At 34.0% G+C, this 8,999-nt stretch overlaps 1 long non-coding RNA gene across 1 annotated transcript; it reads right to left on the bottom strand.

Annotated features, from left to right (window-relative positions):
- Positions 1–332: 332 nt before the first annotated feature.
- LOC135949094 (uncharacterized) lies at positions 333–8,177 on the bottom strand. The gene is made up of 2 exons (XR_010575848.1): positions 7,903–8,177; positions 333–1,102 (listed from the first exon to the last, which is right to left on the bottom strand). It is a non-coding gene; the product is annotated as an uncharacterized LOC135949094 (long non-coding RNA).
- Positions 8,178–8,999: the final 822 nt, after the last annotated feature.

The following is an 8,999-nucleotide window of genomic DNA, read 5'->3' as shown; positions in this document are numbered from 1 at the left end:
ATTAAATTTATGCTAATGTAAATACATATGGGGCATTTCACATCAAGTGAACCAACTTTTGAAATCGATGTCTTCCGATCGCGATGAAATTTGCACCAATGTTAGTGAATATATTTGATATATTTAACCAAATCTTGTAGGAGAGGCAGAGTTGCTATAAATAGATTTGGGATTATAATTACTCATATAGAGTAATTATAATTATGGGTTTATGGGGAATAAAAGAAAAGGGAATTAAACGAGTTGCTTTTTCTTTTATTAACTTGCTTAGGGATTCTTACCTATCGGTATTTGAATTACTAAATTGAAGATAAAAATTACAAATATTTGGGTTGGTTTTGATTATAATTTTATTGAATTCAAGTGGTCTCCAGGACGGTTGTAGGATAAGTGAAGTTTATAAATTCTAATTTAAGTTAGTATCTTCGTTTTTCATGTAACTTAAATTATTCGGAATTTGTGGCGAGTAGGTACTAAATAGTGTTTACAATTCTTTACTTCTTAATATTTAAGCGATATTAATCTATTACATTTTACTTATTAAATTCAATATTTTATATTTTGTGTCCAAAGCTTCTTTGGACATGGCGCCGGTCTTGCCTTTAGGCAACAGTTGGTGTGTTGTCATTAACGCAAAGTACTTGAGCCAGTGATTTAATGGCTTGTAAAAGTATCTTGGAGTCTGGTGTTGCCGAGAGTGTGGAGTGTGGAGTTTTGATTTTGTTGATGTCTTTCAGTTTGTGATACAGTTGGATGTTGGCTCGACGTTCTCCTCTGAACATCTCCTGTGCGCTCGAACCGAATGTGTACAGGGTGTAAGAGCGTGTGATGTAAATGTCCACATTTCTTGCAGGTATCTCTGGATGTACATGATTTGATGTTATGACTTCTTGCTAGACAGTTCCTGCAATAACGATTTCTGCTGACCATTTCTTCTCTTCTTTTCACAGACATGTTTAGGAATTTTTGACAAAATCGTAGAGCATGAAAACGTTTACACAATGTACATCTGTAAACATCTGGTTCGCGATGTTGTACACGACTTGGGTGGTTGTTGCTGCTGCTTTGGGTTGGTCGAGTTGGTTGTAATCTGCGGTTGTATCTAATACCAAAAGAGAAAGATAATATTATTAGAAACTTCTCGACTGTTAGGCTGGATTTATTCTATTTATTGTTTTCATGTGTTGTGTATTAGAGTGATAGATAATAAGTTTAAGAGTAAAATAGGGTATTTATTTATTTTCGTTTTATGTTTAGAGTAGATTTAGAGAGAATTTTCATTATTCATAAAAGGGAGAAAACATAGTTTGACTATGGGACGAGTTATAGTTCCTGATGCTGTGCGAATTTCGGCGATGCGCACATTCTTATCAGAGCCTGGAAAAGTTTTTTCAATTCTTCCCAATCTCCACTCGTGTGGTGGTTGTATGTCATCCATTACCACTACAAGATGACCAATCTGTAGATTCGGAAGTGAGTTTTTCCATTTGTACCTTTTATGTAATGATTTGAGATAGTCTACTTTCCATCGGATAGAGAACTGATGGTGAATAACTTTTAATTTTTCCCATCTATTGATAAGGGACATGTTTTGACAATTCTGTTCAGGTAGAGCCATTATGGGAGCACCTCTTAAAAAATGACCAGGTGTAAGTGCTGTCAAATCTGCTGGATCTTCGGATAGTGCAGATATCGGGCGGGAGTTGAGAACTCCTTCTATTCGAGCTAAAATAGTGGCAAATTCTTCAAAAGTTAATTTCTGAGCACCCACCATTCGTTTTAGATGAAATTTAAAACTTTTAACTGCGGCTTCCCATAAGCCGCCCATGTGAGGAGCATGTGGAGGTATGAATTTCCACTCAAACCCTTGTGTTATATATTTCTGGGCAATGTCTTGGGCTACATTTTTTACGAAATTATTAAATTCGCGTTCTAGTATTCTACTGGAACCTAAGAAATTTTTCCCATTATCAGTGACCACCCTTTGGGGGAGCCCCCGCCTCCCAACGAATCGAGCGAACGCAGCTTGAAACGCTGCCGATGATAAATCCGAGCATGGCTCTAAATGAATGGCCTTCGTGCTGAAACAAACAAACACACTGGCATAGCCTTTAACGGTGATAGATTTTCGTAGGGGCGATGTTTTGATTTCAAAGGGGCCTGCGAAGTCAATACCTGTAATCTGAAAGGGGAGAGACAGATTGCATCTTTCTGGGGGTAAGGGGGCCATTATCTGCGAACTCGGTCGCTGTTTATAAATAATGCACGTTTTGCATTGATGTATTATCTTTTTTACTCGTGGTTTAAGTCTGAAAACGTAATATTCGGTTTGTATCATGCGGCACATTTGAGTACATTCAGCATGATGGAGAAATTTGTGTAAATATATGAGATATAGTTGAAAAATTCGAGAGTTTCCAGGTAATATAATGGGGTACCGCTCGTTATATGGAAGAGCTGACTGAGATAATCTCCCATTTACTCTAAGAATTGAGTTTGAGTCGAGAAATGGGTTTAGAGTTTTTAATGAACTTTTATTGGGTACAATTTGGGAGTTTAACAAACACTGATATTCTTCCCTATAGAAGGATTTTTGGGCTAAAATAAGGAGTCTATACTTAACATACTTCATCTCATTTTGGGTTAACTCATCTTGTGTAATGTGATGAACATTTGGTCTGATTTTTCTTATACTTTTGTTGAAGAATCGGAAAACATAGCATAGAACACGCAAGGCTTTGTTGTATGTTGAGAACCTATTGAGAATATCTTCTTCTTGCACTTCTGTAAGCAATGTGTGGATTTCATTAGATCTTTCAACAGTTTTCAAGGGATTTCGATTAGGCCACTCAGACGCAGGTTTATGTAACCATGATGGTCCGTGCCACCACTGGTCATGATTTGCAAGTTCATGAGATTTACAACCACGTGTTCCGAGATCTGCCGGATTATGATGAGTAGGGACATGTCGCCAAATTGCATTCGGAACAAGACGATGGATTTGAGCTATTCGATTTGCAACGTAGGTTTCCCATGATGAAGGGGTTTTAGAGAGCCAACCAAGGACTATTGACGAATCTGTCCATAGGAAAACTTCAGTGTTCGGGAAATTTAAATATGTTTGAACATATTTGACGAGATTTGCTAATAATACTGCGCCATTTAGTTCCAATCGTGGGAGACACACAGTTTGAATAGGTGCGACTTTACTTTTCGCGAGAAACAAGTTTGAGCGATTATTATGTGTTTTGGTTTGAGATCTTATATACACAGTTGCACAATATGCTGCTTTAGAAGCATCACAGAAGCCATGAATTTGAACTGTGTCTGAAGGCATATATTGAAGCCAACGAGGGAGGGATATTGATTCTATTTTTGAGAGATCTGAAACAAGTTCATTCCATTTTTGTAGGGATTCTGCTGAAATGACCTCATCCCATTCTAAACCTTCTAACCATAAGTTTTGCATGAGTATTTTTGCTTTAATGATAATGGGTGAAAGCCATCCCGCAGGATCAAAGAGTTTCGCAACAGATGAAAGAATTTGACGTTTGGTTATCTTTGTAGATGGTTCAACTTGGGAAAAACTATACGAGAATGTATCTGAGATTGCATTCCACTTGATGCCAAGAGTTTTAGTTGAACTTGATTCTTGAAAGCGGAGAAAATCTACATCATATAGATCTTCTTTGGGAATATGGGACAGCAATTTGGGATCATTTGCGGTAATCTTTTTAAGGGGTAAACCTGCTGATTTCAGGGCACTAATGAGTTGTGTTTGAGCAGATATAGTTTCTTCTATAGAATAACCTCCAGAGAGAATGTCGTCTACATATGTTTCTGAGCGAAGAGCTGATGCAGCTTTTGGGAATTTTGATTCGGAATCTGCCGCGAGTTGCAGAAGTGTACGAATTGCGAGGTACGGGGCACAATTTACACCGAACGTTACGGTTTTGAGCTGGTAATCTTTGATTGGGCTATTGGGTTCTTTTTGGAATAGTATCCTTTGAAAGGGTCTGTCGTCAGGGTGTACTAAAATTTGACGATACATCTTTTGTATATCGCCACTGAAAACGTATTTATACTTTCTCCAATTATGAATAATAGTTATCAAATCATTCTGAAGAGTAGGGCCTGTATAGAGGATATCATTAAGGGAATATTGAGACTTTGTTTTTCTGGATGCATTAAATACGACTCTGACTTTTGTGGTTTTGTGTTCTGGCCGCACCACAGCATGATGAGGTAAATAAAATGAGCCGTATTTACCTTGAGATATAATTTCGTGAGATGTGGTTTCTTCCATATGATCGAGGGATAGATATTCGTTAAGAACTGTGTTGTACTGAGACTGAAGTTCAGGATCTTTAGATAGTGTTTTTTCCATTCTCGCATATTGAGCTAGAGCTATAAATCGAGATGATCCAAGAAATATGTTTTCAGGAAATTCTTTTTTGAATGGTAATCTTACCATGTATCTACCAGTCTCATCACGAGAAGTGGTTTGAGCATATAAGTTTTCGCAAAAGTCATCTTCAGCTATGTTTGGGCGACTTGAGGGTATTTCCTCTTCTTCCCAAAACCTTTTTAAGAGATTGTTGAGGTCAGGAGTTTCTGACATAACGACTGAAGTTGTGAATGATTGAATTGTTTGAGTTTTCATGGGACCACTAAGTACCCATCCGAATATGGTGTTATAAGCAGATGTTTGTCCGCAAATATTCTTTTTTATACCATGAATGTTAATAAAATGCTCATAGTCGTTACCTAGAATCAGATCTATTTGAGATGATTTATTGAATGTTGGGTCAGCTAGATCTAATTCTTGAAGTTCTTTTGAGAAAGGAATTTCAAAGGTGTATGATGGGAGTCGTTTTGTCACCTTAGGCAAGACTATTGCTTTAATAGGGATTCTACTATTAGTTCTTTTAGCATACAGTATTAGTTCACATTCTTTACTAGCCGTTTGAATTTGGCCACCTATACCTATAATTTCAAAATGGGACTTTTGATATGGGAGCTGAAGGCGACTTCTATCCTTTTCAGCTAAAAATGTTCTTTGAGAACCTGGATCAATAAGAGCTCTGACTGTAAAACGTTCACCTCTATATTCTATTTGCATTAATGCTGTCCGAAGTAAAATATTCTCATTGGTTGTAGAGCAATTGGCATGTATTTGGCCTGTGGGGAGTTCATCGTGTGAATCATTTTTAACAATTTGGGTAACATTAGAAGAAGACGCTTGGGAATTATTGGTCGAAACAGTTAATTTTTGAGAACTTTCTGTGTTATGAGTGGAATTTAGAGAACTTTTTGTCATGTGTAACAAAGTGTGATGTTGTTTTTTGCAATGTAAACAAGTATGCTTACTTTTGCAATTTGCCTTAAAATGTGACAGTGCTAAACAATTATTGCAGATTTTGTTTTGGTATACGTAATCAATTCGTTGCTGTACTGTAAATGCTCTGAATTTTGGGCATGTTCTGAGATTGTGTTCTTCATTTTTGCATAATTTGCACATTTGGCTTATGTTCTCTTGCGATATATATGTTTGTATGTGAGGTAGTGGTGTATTAGTAAGGCTGAAGCCATTCTTCGAGTTTCTAATACTTGCTAGGCGTTCAACAGCTTCATATCTATCGACCAAAAACTGAGACATTTGGGACCACTTTGGAAGCTCACGTGGAGATGTGAGAGATTGTTCCCAAAGGGCTAGAGTAAGATGGGGTAATTTTGTGGAAATTAAACGAATGAGAATTGGATCCCAACTTTCTACCTTTATACCAAGAGTTCTAAGGGTCGCAAGAGAATCATTCACTGATGATTGTATGTTTCTTATTGCCTCACTATCTTCATTAACTGCTGATGGGATATCAAATAGAATTTTTATTTGATTATCTACAAGAACACGCTTGTTCTCGTATCGAGTTTTTAAGGCATTCCATGCGAGCTCGAAGTTATCGTTAGACAGAGGGTATCTTTTAACTATAGCTCCTGCTTCACCTCTTGTTTTATTTCGAAGGTGATATAGTTTTGTGACGGGAGACAGTTTCGTGTGGTTTATGTATAGGGCTGTGAACATGTCACGAAATGAGGGCCATTGCTCATAACTGCCGTTAAATATTTCCGTGTCACATGGGGGGAGTTTTATACAATTGTCTGACGCTAAGTTTTGAGTTATAGGTTGTGGTGGAAGAGAATAACGGGCTGTTGCTTCGAAACCTTGAATATTACTACCACCTAATCGTGAAATTTTTATTAAATCAAGGATTTGAGAAGTGCAGTTATAATATGCTTCGACACAAGCATCGAAATTGGTTTTTGCTTCTTCTTTAAATTCGGCTTTTACTAAGTTATCGGAAGCTAGCATAACTCCCTCGTACGAGGCTTCAACTTTAAGCCATCTGGAGTCCAAATCTTTCAATTTGACTTCAAGCACCGATTCGGTCTGATCTCCTACAGGTGTTGTATGGAATCGTTGACAAAATTTGAGCAAATGGTCGCAATCGAACACGAAGCGCTCCTTTGGGAGTGGGGTTTGTGGGCTACTAGATGTAGAAGTCATTTTTTTCTGTTTGTTTTTAGTGGAATAGAGTGTATCTTATTTTTAAAATATAGATATTTAAATTGAAATTGATATAAAGGGATTTGGTTCTAAACAGCGTTAACAAGGGAGATCTTTGACCTATTAAACAAGAGTAACTGATATGTTCCAAATGAAGAGTTGTAAGTTTCGATTTTTAAGATTTATATTATTGTTATAAGTATTAGGGGCTATTTAGATAGCACTAAACTTGTCGTTTAGTTTCAATTATAAAATTATAATATAAATCACTAAATCGAGAATTATGTATATCGTATTGATCAAATTAAATTATTATCGTATAAGAAAATACGAACGATTATTCAGCTGGCATAAAGGGTTGAACAGTTAAAAACTTTTTTTTTTTTTTTGTTTGATAAATTGCTTAAATTGCTGCAAATTCTTAATTGTTTTTCTTTTTGTTGATGTTTGATCACAAAGGAAATGATATGAAATTTATGAGTTTTTTAAGTTTATTTTAATAAATACCTATGTTAGTATTTTTTGTTTGAAATTTATTTCAATCCAAATTTTCATGTGAATTGTATGTTGTTTAAAATGTAAATAATCTTTGATTTGAGTATTTAATAGTTTAATATCTCAAGTTTACTTTATTTAATGAAATAATAACAAATGCGAAATGTAACGTGAAGGCATTAACTATTTTATGTTTCCATTTATTGTTAAGTACTTTTCAAAATTATCTGTTGTTCTTAATTGATCTTAATATGTGTGGACTGTATGGGTATCGGCATGAAAATTCGTGATTTTGAAATAGTACTGACTTCAAATAAAAATGGTGTCTTTTTCTTTTTAATAAACTTTAAATTGTTATTTTATTATGCTTTCATCGCAAATAAATTTAAATTCAGTGTCTTATATTGTTCTCCTTTATTATTATTTTTTTTGTATAAATTATGAAATATTTTTTAGTATTTTATAAATGTGATATCAAAAGTGCATGTGTACTGAATTTCCCATCTCTGATGTATATATTTTCAAACACTCTTATTTGACTAAGAGAAATTTATTTATTTTCTACTTGTATTTGCTTTTAGTGACCAAATACAATTTTTTTAGTTTAAGTATCTCTTTAATTTACTTGACTAAATAAATCAACAAATATTAGAAAAGCACTTTTTACTTTATTGCAACTAAGTGCATTCAAGCAACTAGTATTAGATGAGATTAACAATATAAGAGCACGGTTTTAATGTTGCAACTTGCAAGAAGAGTATTCAAGAAACACTTAAAAAAAACAAATGTGTAAACTTTACACATGTCTGGTGTAAAGGCAGGGATTTGTATTATGAACTTACTTGTCTGATCAAGAGAAGCTGAGCAAAGAGGTAATAATTTCCAGTTTTGATTTTGGTGGATGAAATTTTGTGATGCAAACACAGTAACTGCGAAATTAAGGGATTTGTTGGAATTTATTTTCTTATTCGTTTGAACGCACTGAATGCAAATAGTATTGCAATTTTTAATTTTTAAATTCTCTTAATATTTCTTTCCTTTTCACTGTTTTCTCTATTTCTTGTTGTTACGTTTGTTGTCTTCTTTAAAATTAAAGAGATTCTTTACTTTTGTTTGATTCTTGATTTTTAGCTTTTTTTTTTTGAAGACAAATAGGAATGAGAAAAAATAACGGTTTATATTTTTGCACTTTCTATGTCTCAGGTTTTATGTATCAATATATGTGCACTATTAGGTATCAAGTATGTGCACTATTAGGTAGGGGAAAAAATATTGGTTTATATTTTGCACTTGATATGTATAAATTTTTTTTGTATATACATATACATAAATATATGTAAGTGCCCGGTTAGGCAGGGGAAAAAGTAGCGATTTATATTTTTACACTTGTATATGTATATCACTTTTGTATATATTTATATATATGTACGCAGCTATGTGCACTGTGGATAGGGGAAAAAGTAGCGGTATATTTTTACACTTGAATATATATGTATCACTTTGTCTATATATGTATTTATATATATATGTACGCAGCTATGTGAATAGGGGAAAAAGTAGCGGTTTTTTATTTAGTTTGAAAATTTTGTTTAATATATATGTATAATAAGTGCTTTTTGTGTTACATAACAATATCTGTAAATTTTTAATTTTTTTTTTTTAACTAAATTTTTTCTTTACTTTTTAATATTAGGATTTTTTGTTGTTATGACACTTTTTGCACATATGTACATATATATTTTTTTTACACTTTTTCTTTTAGGGTTACTTTTGCCACTACCGCACTTTTTCGTTGTACATATATATATGTATGTATGTACAAATATATTATTTTTACTTTTTTTAGGGATAATTTTCACGTTTTCCTTGAATTTTTTTTTACGATTTAAATATTGTCGCGTTTTTGTTTGTGAAGAATGTAACTTTTGTTTGTGTAATA

This window comes from Calliphora vicina, chromosome 1, assembly GCF_958450345.1.
Source record: "Calliphora vicina chromosome 1, idCalVici1.1, whole genome shotgun sequence".
Classification (NCBI taxonomy): Eukaryota; Metazoa; Arthropoda; class Insecta; order Diptera; family Calliphoridae; genus Calliphora; species Calliphora vicina.
This window is presented reverse-complemented; position numbering and strand designations above follow the sequence as displayed.